Here is a 15,791-nt window from a genome sequence, read left to right as displayed (position 1 = left end):
AGACTTGGTCTCTTCTGAGTCTCGCTGTGAATGTGAATATTACGGGTACTCGCAGCATACACTCATACAATATAATGCTGTACTCTGATGAGAGAGGGGGTGACTCTAAAAAGGCGTCTCGAAACTTGTTCTACAACTTGTTTTTACATACCGACTAGAATTGCAAAGCAAGGCGGCAAGTGGCAAGTGGCAAGCAGCAAGGCGATAATGTGTAGCAGCCGCACCATATGCGATAATGTTGCGAGCACATGATATAATAAAATTGGAATGCGCTGCAATTGCTCACACAGACACAGACACCAACGCATACACTTGCACTTTATAATAAACTATTGGCTTGTATTACACTTTATCAAGTCATGAGCTCGACTCAACTCGCACTCAACTCAACTTGGTTCTGTTTACGTATAGAAGCATGCTTGGGCTGCAGTAAATTTCCATAAATTTACATGCCATAAATCAAATTGAAAATGTTTTCTGAGATCTATCTGCCTCTCTCTCTCTCTCTCTCTCTCGCTCTATCTATCATTTGTTATCTGCATTGACTTGTCTATCTGCTGCTGGACTGGGCTGCTGATGCACTGAAGAAACTAAACAGTGGGCTTATCAATCCAACGCTGACAAAGTGCAATCAACTCTCTGCAACTGCGTTTCCTCGTAAGCAGCGATCGTGCTGATGCTGATGCTGCTGCTGCAGTTGCTGTTGTTATTGCTTTTGGCTGCTGCTGTCACTGATGGGCGATGGCGATGGCGTTGACGATGACTAACCCAACAGTTGGACACCCCACGCACTCAACACACACACACACAGAATGACTGGCCGCGTGTTTTATTATTTGGTTAAACAAAACACAGCCGGCTAAAATGGCAAAACGCTGACGCTGACGTTGACGTTGACGCCGATGAACTCATTCATTCAAGAGAGATATCTGAGAACTGCGAACGAAGAATCGAACGACCACAGACAACAACACACACACACACATAAAACAGTCGCCCCCAAAATGGCAGTCAGTCAGGCAGTCGGTTTATTGACTGGCTGCTAAAACATGGCTAATGGACTTCTCTCGAGTCAACAGGGTCCAAAAGGAAATGCAACCAGCAATAAAAACGTGCAAAACAAAAAACATCAAAGTAAAAGCCAAAATGCGCGATTCTCTTGCTCTCTCCTCTGCTGCTCTTTTGTCGCTTGACTCAGTCAATGACTAATTCAAGAAACTGCAACGGGGCGACAAAGTCCAAGAACAAATGAACACTGTGTGTTTGTGTGCATGATGATTCCTCGAGTCACCCGACGAACGACGACGATATGCTAATTAATATGCAATCTAGATATATTTTATTTGGGGCAGCGCTGCCATGACGTCATCAGTTGCAAAGTGTCGCGATATTCGCTTATTCTTCTCATACTATTACAATTGGCAGACAGTCGCAAAATATATCTCGGGGTCTTTCTGGCGCTACACACATCACATTTGCTGTTGTCGTTGCTGTTGCGTTGCTGTTGCTGTTGATAGCAATTTGGCGAAAAATGCACGTTTCGAAAATTTTTTATTTCTCATGTTTATTGTTTGTTGTTGTCTCTTAATGCACATGTGTGGCTACACTCAAAATATAGATCGCATAATACTTACGATTCGCGTTTTGTAAATTTTTATAAGGAATAACCGATTGCACGTACCTGCAAATAAAAATAGTTATTATTAGTTGAAAGCATTTTAAGTATGCCTTAATGTTACCTAACTTAAAATTCTACAAAATAAAAGTAATTGTTTATTGAATATTTTATATGAAATTGCATTTTTATCTAGTTTTAATCAAACTAAAAATGTTATTTTATGAATGTATTTTGATGAGTTTGGCTAATATACCAAAGTTGAATTCTTTAACTAAAATTTTACATAAAACAAAGTGATTGTGAATTGAAATCGCATTTATGAATATTGAGATCTAGTATAATAAATAAGACTGTGTGAAGGTGAGATAACCTTTACTCATTTCAATAAAACCATATTCTAAAATTAAACCAAATTAATATAAAGGCTAAATACTTTAATATACTGAAAACTCCATTTGGTATAGTACTAAATTAAAAAATTTCAAAAATTGCCAGATTGTCATACAAAAGTTGTTCTTAAATAATTGCTACTATTTTTTCCCAACAACATTTTCAGGAATCATAAATACTGTATGAACAAAAACAAAGTGAAAATAATTGATAGACCTTGAATGTTTGTCAATTATTATTTCGATTCTGTTTAGCAAACTTAACAGTTTACATTAAAATTAATTTTTTTTTTATTTCTATTTCTTTTTGATTGAAATAGTTATTGTTTTTTCGAATGTACGTCAAAGAATTTCTACTTTCTATTGAATGTTTATCATTAGTTTAATGCATTTGAAAAAGTTTTACAAATTTGAAATGCTGAAATACTGAAATGCTACACAAAATAGTAGATTCATCATTTTATACAGAAATTACATTTATATCTAGTGCTAATCAAACATTTCGTGTTTGACAATGATCTATTACGTATGTTTAGGCAAATAAATATATGTAGCTATCTAGTTGCAATCGATAAAGATGGATCATCAGATTTCATGCCAATTTTTGGACAGACGCCAGCGCAACGCATTAATCATACGTCCCGTAGGAAATAGCCACGACATTGCGCAGCACAGCAAGCTTATCTATATCTACTATAAATGGCAAATACTTTGACATGCATATGTATGTTATTGAATGTGTGTGCATTGCCAATTATCAGCTGCTAAACACGAAAGCTGATTCACACGCCAACCCTATAAAATAAAAATCGTAAACAAAAAATAGAAGCAAAAAATGCAATAAAGAGTTTTACAATTATTGTTAAGGAAATGGGAAAAAAAAACTAACAATCGAACCACAAAAACATACTTAATTAAAAATCAAGTCAACAACAAACCTCCCACACACACACACATACACACACACAGACCGACACAGTGGGGCAACTGCACAAATTGAAAAAAGAAGCGAATTGCAGTTGAGCGTACAATGGCCATAAATATGAAATCGTATGGTAAATTAATGCTATTATAGCGTCTAAAATACAACACACGTTTAATATGTAGAAGAAAAATGCTTAGAAAACAACAACAACAACAAGAAAAAAGCCATATTTGAAGACCTTGTACGTGTGCTGCCTACACAACCAGTTCGCAGTTTCAGTTGATTTCAATTTTGTGCCTGGTCTGGTCTCTAGTCCGGCTCCACAGACTGGCTCTGAGACTGAGACTCTGACGTCGTTTTGGTTTCTTAGCTTATGTATACACGTATGTATGTATGTATTGTACATAACTTTACATACCATGGCTATGTATACGGCACTTGATTTGCATAACAAATGCAACGGCAGCAGCGAACTGCTTCGCTGGAGCATATCAACAAGATTGTGTTGTTGTCTTTGTTTTTGCCAAAAACAACAAAAAACAAAACAACAACAACAAAAACTGTGTGGCAAAATTCACTCTCAAGATTCATCAAATGCGCACCCAAAGCTCAAAGCTCGTCGCGCTCAATTACGACAAAATTTCACTCCATTAAGACACACACCTCGCTCGCCCATAAAAAGTGAATGTCTATCATTAAGAAATGTTTTTTTCTTCTTTTTCGCTTTTTTTTTCTTTTTGCATGCCATTATCAATGAATGCTCTCAGCGAGCGCGACAGAGATTTTCCATTTCCGCTTTTATGCAAAATTAATTGCACTTAATTATAAACGAAAATTGCCAGCAATTGAACGCCTTGTGATTAGCTCGTTTCGGCTGCAAAGCGAAGCGTGAACTAAAAATGCCAAAAATATCCAACAACAACAAAATCGACGCCAAAAAAGCAAAATCATTTTTATTAAATGACAAATTTGTGGTGAATAAAAACGCGCATTAAATATGCTAATTTTCATATTTTCAACAGACATAATTGGCGACATTCTGACGCCCCCTCGATGCAAAGGGCACGCAATAACCGTCTGACACCTAAACAACAAACGAGATACGTGTCAGTTATTGGGTAGAGCCGCCCTCTATATAGGGAATGGCGTACGTGTCAGAGAGAGCAGCCCTTATTTGGGAGGGATAGAAGGGGGAAGGGGACAACCGCTATTAGTCAGCATTTGACGCTACGCGATTGCGTAGCACGGTTGTTGTGATTTGTTTGCGTTTTCACATTCAACTTGCGGAATATAAACAAATTACGCTGTAAACAAACAGTCGGACAGACAGACAGACACACGACAGACAGCTGGACAGGTGAGTGAATATCATATCGACATGGAGGTATGGCAAATATGCATAGCATGGCAAAAGGTTAATTATGCAGGGCTCTCAGGGTATATTACAATACAAATTTCTACATGGAACAGTCAGTCAGTCAGTCAGTAAGTCCATCATGCAGTCAGTTCGTCAATCACTTTTTGGTGTGCTGGTTGCGCTTTTGCTTTTTTTGTAGTACATGAAAATCGTGTTTGTAGTTTTTATTTCTTACTCGTTTCCCCCTCGCTTTTTGTTTTGGCTTGATTTTCACTGCACATTTTCGAGGCAAACAAATTTTTTGACAAGCAACTGACAGAAATTGACAAGCGCACGAGCAATGGACCGGCAAATGTACGAACAGATCACAGATCACTGCAAGAGGAGACTCAGTACTCAGTCCACAGTCCGCAGTCCCCAATTCCCAACAAAAAAAAAACCACAGACTAGACCCCAGACTAGACCAGAGCGTAGAGTATCTCAGACCGTAAACAGAACCGTACGTTGTGTTGTGCATGTGAAAGATGATTCCAGCTGTGAAAAGGTCAACACACAGAGACCCAGGCCATTTAGCCATTTGGCCATTCAGTCGACTAGACATGCTGTGTCTGTCATTCATTCAGTCAGTCAGTCAGTTAGTCAACTAGTCAGTCGCCCAGTCGTGTGTCGTGCAGAGTTATTGCTGTTGTTGTTGTTTCTTGCCTCACTTTCCAATGCTCGAAAAAGACTCCGAAAGAAATGAAAAGTGTGGCCTGAGAACCGATCAAACCATATTTTGTTTTGTGTTACCTCCGACCCAAGGGTCCCCGCTATTTCTCTCGTTGACGAGCTAATATTGACAAATTAAATGCAGGTTAATGTGTGTTTAATGTGTGCGCAGTATTGAGATCGAGAAGAGATTTTCAAGAGGACGCAAAACAACAATGCAGCCAATGAATTGAGTTAGGTTTCGTTTCGTTTTTTTTTTTTTTTAAGAAAGTCCCAAAGAAAATATTGCCAGACTGGTTTGTTTTCCTTTTAGGAGAGAGGATTTATAAAACAGAATATTTGTTTGGGAGGATTGACAAATGATAGGAGTAGATACTTTTCGATCTTTAGCTGGCATCGATTTCTTATATAAGATGGCAGATAATCCAACATCAATCAAAGTATGTTAAGCCTTTAAACAAGAACTTGTCAGACTGCTGGATTTGTATAACATTGACATTTTATTTGCTGACAATTATCAAATAGCCTCATAATGAAATCGAATCGAAACGAGTTTGTATATAATATTTTAAAAGTTCACAAAATTATTAACATTCGTTTAAATCAAAGTATCGCATAAATTGATAAAAACCCGCATATTTCTTTGTTAACAACTTTGCATAGAACTGCTGATAAAATTATTATGAATCATATTGCACACAAATTTAAATACAATTTATGGAATTCGACTTTAAAAGCCAAGAAGTAAACTGAGAAAAGTTTAAATATACAATCGAATGCTTTAGAGATTGACTCTAAAATTTTCAGTTTTACGTACATTTTTGATATTCATTTCGTTTAGTAAGAAACACATTTATACAAAATTTACATGATAAAATAATCGAGTAAACACTCAAATGAATCGTATTGCAGCACATATTAAAATACAATTAAATTAGACGCTAAGAAGTGAAATATAAAAAGTGTGCATCCTAATACTTTAATAATCTACAGATTGGAATTTTTCAGCTATTTATTAGGTTAGTTTGCATATTTATGTATTTCAGCTAAAAATAAATTTTTATAAAGTGTAACATAGAACTGTTGAGTAATCATTTAAATAATTCTTTCATATTGCAACACTTTTATATATATATGAAATTCAAATATTATATGTAATTGAAGGAGTACAGTTAGAAATATTGAAACACTAAGTTAACCCTTGGAATATTAAAAATGTAATTTATGTTCTTACTTTTTAATGTATTTTACATATTTTTCAATTGTTTTAAAAGCCTATTCTAAAATTATTCATAATTTTATGAACAGCTGGTGACAAATTATCAGTTATTGGGCTCTCTTCTAAAAGGAAAATTCCAATACTCGAAAATGCATCTGCTTGCAATTTGAGGCAACATATGTGCGTTTTGCCTGTGGCACAACCAACAACAACAAAAATAAAAGAGAATGAAGCATATGTGTGTGCGTGCGTGCGTGCGTGTGTGTGTGTGTGTGTGTGTAAAAACTGGCAGCCAAAGGCAAGGCAATTCAAAAGTCATTGAGGCGCAAAAGTCAAGCATAAATAGTATTTGAAATAATGTTTGTTGGCCCCGGCCACAGCCCCAGCCAGGGCTGTTTGATGGTGTTGTTGCTGTTGCTGTTGCTATTGTTGCTGGGGCACCACACAACGCCACTGGGCACTGGCACTATAGCTATGACTCTGACGATAACACTGGGTCTGGGTCTCGGTCTGTTCGATGCTCAGGGCAGCAGCAGCAGCAGCCGCCGACGTCGTTGTGTTGTGTGGCATAATTTGGTGAGAGTTCGAGTTCAACAGCTGAAAAACAGCCACAACAGCAACAACAAGAGTAACACGAGCACATTAACTTGAAATAAGAACAACACGAATCTGAGAGCATCAGAGGAGAGCGGAGAGATGTGAGCTGGAAAATGGGAGAGCAACGTTGTAATCGCCGAGAACGAAAACAACGATGATGACGACGTCGACGTCGCTGATGACCTCAGTTAAAAATAAATAATACTTTACATTGTTTGGAATTAGTTGCTGTTTTTGGATAGAATTTTGTTGCATCTCTACATATGTATCTGTGTCTGTATCTGTATCTGTATCTATGGCTGTGTGTGTGTGTTGCTTGTAAGTTCAGGGTGGCGCTCAGTGTCGTTCCCCGTTGATGACAACGACAACAACGACGACAACGTCGACGTCGACGGCGACGGCATACAAATCATTTTGTCAAGTCAAGTTGTTCGTTCGGCAGCTGTAGAAGGTATTTATGTAAATTCTTGTACGACATTTATCACATATGAAATTGATGAACCTGACTCTGATATATGGTAGCATTAAGCAGCGACTCACAAGAATACCAAAATGCAGAACATCAGAAGCCATTCTTAAAGCTAACTAATTAAAATCCCAAATCCCATACAGATCTACTACAAAAAGTACTAATTAGCGGGAATTAGGGGATGTGGCATCAGATACCGTACTGAGTATTAATATCGAGCGTATTGTTTCAGCTATATTTACTCGAGTTTGCCGTTGTATTAAACACTTCGCATCACGCACAAGTGTTTCTTTATAGGCTTATTTATATTGTACTACAAACATATGTGGAATATGTTGTCTAAACACAACACAAAACAAAAAAGCGAAAAACCAGTTTATACACACACTTTTATCGAGCAGGTTTTTATGTTGTAAAATGGGCAAACCACGCCACACTCTATAAACTAACCATATCGTCATAATATTCCTATTTATCGGAATAAAGAATAAAAAACAATCTTCCTTTTGCAGCAGCTACGAGAGGCGGGGTAATGACGCATAATCGAATCGAATGAATGGAACCGGAAATCTTTCAATGCAAAATCACAGAGAACCGCAACTCATTAAAGTATTGTGTGGTGTTTTGTGTTTTGTGTCTTGAGTTTTGAGTTCATTCCATCAACAGAACTAAAATAAAGTCTGAAAATTTCCATGAATTCCAGCAGATCAACAAGTCGAAACATAAAGCCAAGAAAACAAATAAAACATTGAGCGATATATCAATATGTTCGCCCGATGTGATTATGATTAAGCGAAGAAAATGAACTGCAGATAAGTGTGAAGTGCGATTTGGATTGCGTGTGACTGATGAAACAACTAGAAGGCAGACAGTTAAATACTACAGAGCGGGGGAGACTAACTAACAGTTGTAGTACTTGTATAATATAGGTTATCACTATATCATTTTGAAGTTGAGAGACGAAACCACACCGCTCACCACACACATCACAGCACAGCTGACAAGATAAAGCGGTCTGGGTCTGTCTGACTAAAAAAGGAGAGACAACCACCCGACCAGAGCCAGACTAGAGACCGACCCATTCCCAACAGTGTTGTCAACTCCAAGCATTAGGTTGTAGCGAAGTAAGTGTTAGAAAATATAGCTAAAAACTAAATAGCTTTCTTAAATCAATTATTTAAACCAAACAATTTGAAATGTTTTAACAATTCTTCTTCGTTTTTTAAAAACGAAACAATTCTTTTATGAGTTCCGATTAAAAATTCTTAAAAAAAAACTAATGAATTTGTATTATAATTTTATTTTACATAAAGTAAAACTACCATGAAGATACAAAAGACGGACAATACAGTATAGAATTTAATTAATAGAAAAAAACACAACTAATTGATTTTCATAATTGTCCAAAAATTGTACAAAAATTTCACACCCAGCTTTATCTTAGACTTGCAATTAAATGTAGCTGCATTTATCGACAATATAGTTTACAGTATCTTCTAAATTGTCAGGCTTTTGAAAATAGCCAGACTTATCGGGTAAATAGCTAAACCGGCAACACTGATTCCCAGACACAACTCAAGCCCATAGCTAGACCCAGGCGCAGGCAATTGCGATACTGATAGCACACAGTACATGTGTGTGTGTGCGTCTGTATGTGTGTGTGTGTGTTGTGCTTGTGTGGCATATGCCGGTTTGAGCAGAGTCTGTGTGGCTTCAACTTCTTTTTCTTCCACTTCTGCGTTTCTGTTTTTATTTATTTATTTTTTCTTTTGTTAATTTGTGTTTTTTTTGTTTTGTTGTTGTTGTGTTTTTTGTTTTTGTTTTTGGAGTGAAAGTAACTGCAAACATAGCGACAACAACTAACGCTGACGTCGCGTTCTAGGAAATATCTGGTATTAACTTTGGCAACTGCAGATGTGGCTGCCACACACAAAGCAAGAGCGACTGCGAGAGTGCGATGGAAGAGCCATAGAGATAAGCTAATGTTTACCCACGGCTAATGATAAGCTCCTCTTCTGCTCTCCTCTTCTTCTTCTTCTTCTTATTCTGTTACTTGCACTTACCTTTAATGCGAGAGAGCGAGAGCGGCAGTTAGAGTTGAACGATAGAGCAGCGAAAGAGAGGCGGTCGTTTTATCTCAATAAGAAACTCAAGTTTCGTTGCACAAAAATACAAAATATGTATTATTCTTGATTTGAAATTCACTCAATTTGATTACTGATTTTTTTTGGCCACGAATGTGTGTTTTTCCGATAACACTTTTCACTTTTCACGCACTTACAAAATTGCTGCTGTCGTTGTTGTTGTTGTTGTTGTGGTTGCTTAGCGCTCGTTTTCAACAATTTAATTTCAATTTCAATTTCGACATGTTTTTTCGTGCGAGAATTTGGTAATCTAAAGCAGCAACAAAAACACACGCGAGGCGCTCTCCGCGCTTCTCATTCTATTCAGCGCACTAACACTCTCACACACGCACACGCTCCCGCATACGCACCTCGCACAGATACACTACCACTTACTCCCCCACACACACACAACGCAACCGAATCGAAGCGAATCGCACAGAAAACAGATTTTTACGCACTATTTAGCTTTATATTCGTATTTGTGCTGTAACTTTTTCCTGGTTTGTTATGCACACGAAATACTACACAAATGCAACAAGCAAGATGTGGTGATAGAAAGAGAGACAGAGAGAGCGGGGTAATATGTGTGTGTGTGAAATGCAAAGCCGAAAAAAATAAAACCGCGAATATTTGCCGCGTCTTTGACAATCGAAACGTTTGTTTTCTTTGCAATTGCAATTTCCGTGCTCGTTTTTTCGACTTGTTGTTGTTGTTGCTGGAGCAAAACAAACGTTTTCTTTCTTAATAAACTTTTACCCTCGGCTATCGTTTTGTTTAGTGTGTTTTGTTATTCTGTGTTTGTGTGTATTTGTTTGTATGTGGGTCTTGTTGTTTATCGTATATAAGAAGTATTTTTCTCGATTTTGTTTTGTAATTTCGTTCACGTTTACGTTCTCGTCGTCAGCTGCGTTTGCTGCTTTTTGTTTTTTTTATGGGAATTGAATGTCTGTCTCACGCTGCGCGACGCTCATTCATAAATCGTAGACTCCGATTGGCAATCAGCGACACAATCTCACGACCCGTCTGCACGTCTGTTTAGCTTGGCAAGCGGTTGCCGACTAACGGTTGCAACAAATCGCACATCAACAAGCGCGATCGCTTGTCGTGATGCGAACGAACATGTTTGAAGCGCAACGCAACCGCTTGCTGTTGTTAAGTTTTTAACAGCGGAGTTGAGTTTAAAGTGTTTCAAAAAGTTTGCGATGCAAACATTGAACTGAGCAAAAGCATTTAATTATAATTTTGAAGAACTAAAACATTTATTTTTATTGCAATTGTGAAAAAAACAACAAAAAACTTTTTGCATGGAACAAACAATTAATACTTTCGAAATAAAATTAAGAAAAAAATATGTTATTAATGCTGTAGATTTGCATTTAATTGTTCATTTTATAATAATTAAGATTGAATGCAGACTACTGCAATAATTCGCCTTTGGCACTTAGTTTAACAGACTGCTAACAGCAACGGCAAACATAACTAAGCGAACTTCTGGTTCGATAACCGTTTCGGTAGTCGAACATGTTGGCTGTGGAACCAGCGGCGGGAACGGTTAAAGAATTGGTTGCAAGAACTTTTCATCATTGAAAGTAAAACCAAAATGGGGAAAACTCCACCTGCGGTGTTTTGGTGTGTAAATTTACACACTTTCCCAACGTTAACAAGCGGCGATAAAAGACTATGGAATTGCTGCAAGTTTTATGAGGGACACAGCTCACAGCTGGGCATAGGGCAACTGGGCAACTGTGTGGCATCTTGTCTGCCTGATGTTGCAGCCTCCGTGTGTGTGTGTATGTGTTTGTGTTTATCTGTGGTCTTAAATCATTTGCTGTTATCAGAGCTTCGTTGTTCTATCTGCCACATTTTATGACTCTGGCTTAAGCACTTCATTGTGTAAGTGTCAATTTCCAGGAAGACGTCTTAACACTTTCATTGTCTCAATTAGATTGCAGTGCCTTTGTTTACCATAGGATTAGGAAACCGAGCATCTTTGAGACTAGTGTCATTTACGAGTTTCCTAACATGTATATATTTTTTGTAGATCATAAGAATCTCAAACATCAAAGAATAAACATACATACATACAACAAAAATTAAGATAAAAAAATATTATTAAAGTTTTGAATTTAATACTGGCAAAATGTTTTCGCTATTCCGTCGCCTTGTCGGTCGTTCTCGACGGGAAGAAACCGCCATCGCAATCAGCAACAACGCCAATCCAATTGATGAGGATGTGGACTCCACTTTGCGACGCATTGCTTCGCCTGATGCTGTCACTAATTTCGTCAACGAATTCCGGCTGGACTTTCTGCGCAGCAAGGGCAGAGACCGACTGACGCTGCAGGAATCTTCTAAGCTGCGTAAGGCAGCTTCGGTCGAATGGTCAAGGTTATCGGATCGCCATAAGAGAAAGTATAGACAGCTGGCAACCGACTGGAGGGACACTCGAATGTCCGTAAATATTATGGTCAGGCCTGAAGCCGCAGAGTCCACAAACACGTCACAGCCGCTAACTCTAGTTCATGTGGACAACGTAACAATCGCCCAGTCAGAGCTGGATCGAATTCGCAGCAATCTCGACGAAGGAGGGATATTACCAGAGCGAGCATCTACTTCAAGAGCTTCAAGACTTGCAGGATTACAAATAGGTCAAAGAAAACGTCGAACAGCATCAAAAGTTATGGGACTTGGATTCAATAGGGCTAATACGCTTCAAGCACGTAATAGTATTCGAGGAAATGGAAGAGGAACTGCAAGAGTTCAAGAACCTAGAAAACTTCAAAGGACTCCACGCATTCTACGAGCTCAAAAGACTCTACAAACCTCAAAACGAACCTTGGCCATTAGATCTGCACAATTTATTCCACGAGCCCTTGAGGCTCCGCCGATGCGAAGAAGTTCAGCGCTACCCTCGATCGAGGACTTTGCATCGAATGCAGCTCGGGTAAGATCTCGTGCTCCGAAGAGAGCCCGACTTGTTCAGCCAGTTGATCCCAGGTTGCACGATCACACCTCATCAACGGAATTGGCACAGTCAATAGTTCCACGTAAGATGAAGAAGGTAGAGTCGACTGAAATTAGGATGCCAGAGGAAATTGTTGGAGATGAAGCAAAAGCCGTGCCAAAGAAGCCAAAAGCTCTACGAAAACTCAAGATGGCTGATTCATCGCCAATTAGGATGCCTGAAAACATTGTTACAGCTGTTCCAGTAGCATCACAAGCTTCAGAGATATTTGAAACTTTACAATCATTAGCTACGCCAAAGAAACCAAGAGCTTCAAGAAAACCAAAGATGGCTGATTCGTCGCCAATTAGGATGCCTGAAAACATTGTTACAGCTGTTCCAGTAGCATCACAAGCTTCAGAGATATTTGAAAAAACTTTACAATCATTAGCTACGCCAAAGAAGCCAAGAGCTCCACGAAAACCAAAGGGTGCTGATTCGTCGCCAATTAGGATGCCTGAGAACATTGTTACAGCTGCTCCAGAAATCCCAGAGACTTCACAATCATTACCTGCGTCAAAGAAGCCAAGAGCTCAACGGAAGTCTAAGGAAACTGGAGTTTTAGAATCCCTAAATAACTCTGTTGGAGCTGCTAATTCTATAAAGTCAAGAGCTCCTCGGATGCCTAAGAAGATAGCAGAGGTCACTGAATCAGCTGTTCCAGAACCCATTGCAGCGCAAAAAAATCCAAAAACTACCCGGAAAAGTAGGAAGGGCGAAACAACTAAATCAACTGTTCTAGAAGCTTCACATGCTCAAGAATCCTCGGGAAATTCAATGGCCTTGGCTCCTATTGGCTTTCCTGAGATGATTCCAACGGTGGAACGACGATCTCGCCTACCACAGACTCGTCAGCTGACCGATCCCATTGAATTAATGAATCGAGAAAATACAAATACGACACAAGCTCAATATCAGAGCATCCCAGAAAAAGGAGGCGCACTACGGAACTTGTCGAAGTTCGGAGCAGTTCCGAGACCTTTCGTAGTATGTGCATTCAAATTGATCGGTTTAATGCGCTGCCCAGAGACAACTCGAATTTGGAGCCGATACCCAATAGTGAGGAAAATAAACAAAATGTGCCGGGTTCTGATGGCCAATAGTTTCATGGATCACAATGATAGGAAGCGTGGTTTAATCCATGTTGCATGCAATGGAATTAGTTTTATTCACGTTTCATTTGCTTTTTTCTTACCCCCTCCTTTTTACGCGTTCAACGGGTTTCATAACTTTCTGAGGTGTGTTAGACGACGTGCGGACAGACGACGACGAAGAGGGGAATCAACGGACAACATCCTTATCGAAGGTGCGCATCAGCGTCACACAGAAAATCTACGTGCCTTTGAAATCGAAACCCCCGACGTCCCATTGTGTTAAAATCTCAACTATCCCCGCGTTGCATGTTGATCGATAGCGTCTTCGTCTGCGCGTTTTTTGATTTCCAATGAATCCCAAAAAAAAAAAACAAAAAGACAAAAAAAAAAAAAAAATTTGAAGATTTCGTGCATATCTGAAATTGTTTTCAATGCCAGCCAGCAGCAGGAATTTTTGATGTGCCTCTAAAAGTAAATATGCATGAAGTTCTTTTTTATTTTCGATAAAAGCAAAAGAAAACCAAATTAAAAAGTAAAAATAAAAAAAAATATGTATTTTAAAAATTGAAAAAAATAAATTAAAATAAAATAAAAATAGAGTATTTTAAACTTAATTGATTACTCTTTTTATCTATTAAATTCACTTATTTTCTTTGCATTTAACATTATCACAATTTTTATCAAATTTAGTAATTATTTTTTATTTTATTATTAAATATAGTATTAAATATATATATATATAGTATATATATATAGTATTAAATACTACATTTAATAGAAAAGAGTACTGGCTGCTGGGGCCTTCGAGTGGTGCAAGATTTTAGTTCAAGTTTTGAGTTCAAGTTCAAGTTGAAGAGCGTAGTCTTCCGAGTCTCTCGTGTCTCCCGAGCTGTGCACAGAATGGATAAACAGTAACTACTTTTGTGACGGTGGCAAGATGTGTGTTTCAGCGCTATGTTTAAGGACTATGCTGGTCATGCCTCGACTGCATGAAGTCTGTCCGGAGTCTGTCCGAAGACTAGAGTCGCAAATTGACAATCTGGTATATTGTGCCGTCTATATTTTGAATGACGTACTATATCGATATACCAAATATACCATTTGTTATTTTTGTAGTATTTTTGATATGTTTTGAGAATAATGCCGCAATATATTGCTTTTATTTAAAATGAGTAGCGGGTATCTCACAGTCGAGCACACTCGACTTGTTATTAAGAGGTCGGTTTTTGATCTCACACAGAAAGAGAAAACATATTTTGCAAGGAAAATCAGTTTTACTTTTTAACAATTATTTTAAACAGCAACTTTTGCAAGTATCATATTTTGAGCGTTTATAAAGTGTGTCCAAATAATAAATATATATTATTTCTGTATCCGTATAATTGCGCGGCAGCTGTAAAACGCACTTTTCTCTCTTTGCATAAATAATGTAAATAAAAGTGGTTAAACGATAGTTTTTGTTTTCTTTATATGCAGCGCTCACAGCATGCGAGCTGGGCAATAAAGTTGGCGGGGATTTTCCCCACTTGGCCATGGCCACCCCATTAGCCTGCCAAGTGAAAATTGCCATAAAAAAAGGCAATGCTCGCACACACTCTCTCAGTCTCAGTCTCAGTCTCAGTCTGCATTTTGCTGTTAGCTGGCGACATCGTTCTGTTAATGGTCACACTCTGTCCAATACACTTGCGATCATCCTTCGGCCGCTGCCATTTGAGTGTGGCGGCGGCGGCGGCGGCATTGCCTGATAGTGAGCCAAGTTTTTTATGGCTGTGCGCGCATTTAACTTGATTATAAACGACCACAGGCGGCCGGGCAATATAAAATCGCTTTTCATTATGGCCAAGGCATGTGAAATTAATATGCAAAACCAAGCCAAGCTAAGCGAAGTCAAGCCAAGCCAAGCCAAACCATTCAGTTCAGACTGCCTAACCGAAATTTCTCAGTCAAGTTCGCTGCCTAAGTCTTTTGTTTTGCAGTTTGCTTTTTGGCCAAATCGAACTGCCGCCCGCTGTGTGTGTTTGTTGTTAAACAAAATCAAAAGTCGCCTCAAAATGTTCATTAATTCAAATTGATTCTAATCGTGGCATGCTCATTAATCGAAGCGCCACGCGATGCCCCACGCACCTGACCAGACTCCTCTATCCTCCCTCCCCCTTGGCCACCTTCCTCCATCGAGGATTGCGCAGTTTATTGATGAGCCACAGCCAGCAGTCGCAGTCGGTAGCAATCGCAGTCACAATTGCATGATTAATGTGCCCACTGCTACAGTGGTAACTGGCTGCCAC

The 15,791-nt window shown here is 38.6% G+C and overlaps 1 protein-coding gene across 2 annotated transcripts in view; it reads right to left on the bottom strand.

Moving 5' to 3' along the window:
• Positions 1–10,467, bottom strand: part of LOC117576252 (rho GTPase-activating protein 7) — a 96,287-nt gene extending 85,820 nt beyond the window's left edge. For both annotated transcript variants that reach the window (XM_034260879.2, XM_052007841.1), the window contains exon 1: positions 9,346–10,467. The gene's annotated coding sequence lies outside the window, so the exon portion shown is untranslated. The remainder of the gene's footprint in view (positions 1–9,345) is intronic.
• Between the last annotated feature and the right edge of the window lie 5,324 nt (positions 10,468–15,791).

Source organism: Drosophila albomicans, chromosome 2R (genome assembly GCF_009650485.2).
Source record: "Drosophila albomicans strain 15112-1751.03 chromosome 2R, ASM965048v2, whole genome shotgun sequence".
Taxonomy (NCBI): domain Eukaryota; kingdom Metazoa; phylum Arthropoda; class Insecta; order Diptera; family Drosophilidae; genus Drosophila; species Drosophila albomicans.
The sequence above is the reverse complement of the archived record's forward strand: the minus strand, read 5'-3'. Positions and strand labels throughout refer to the sequence as shown.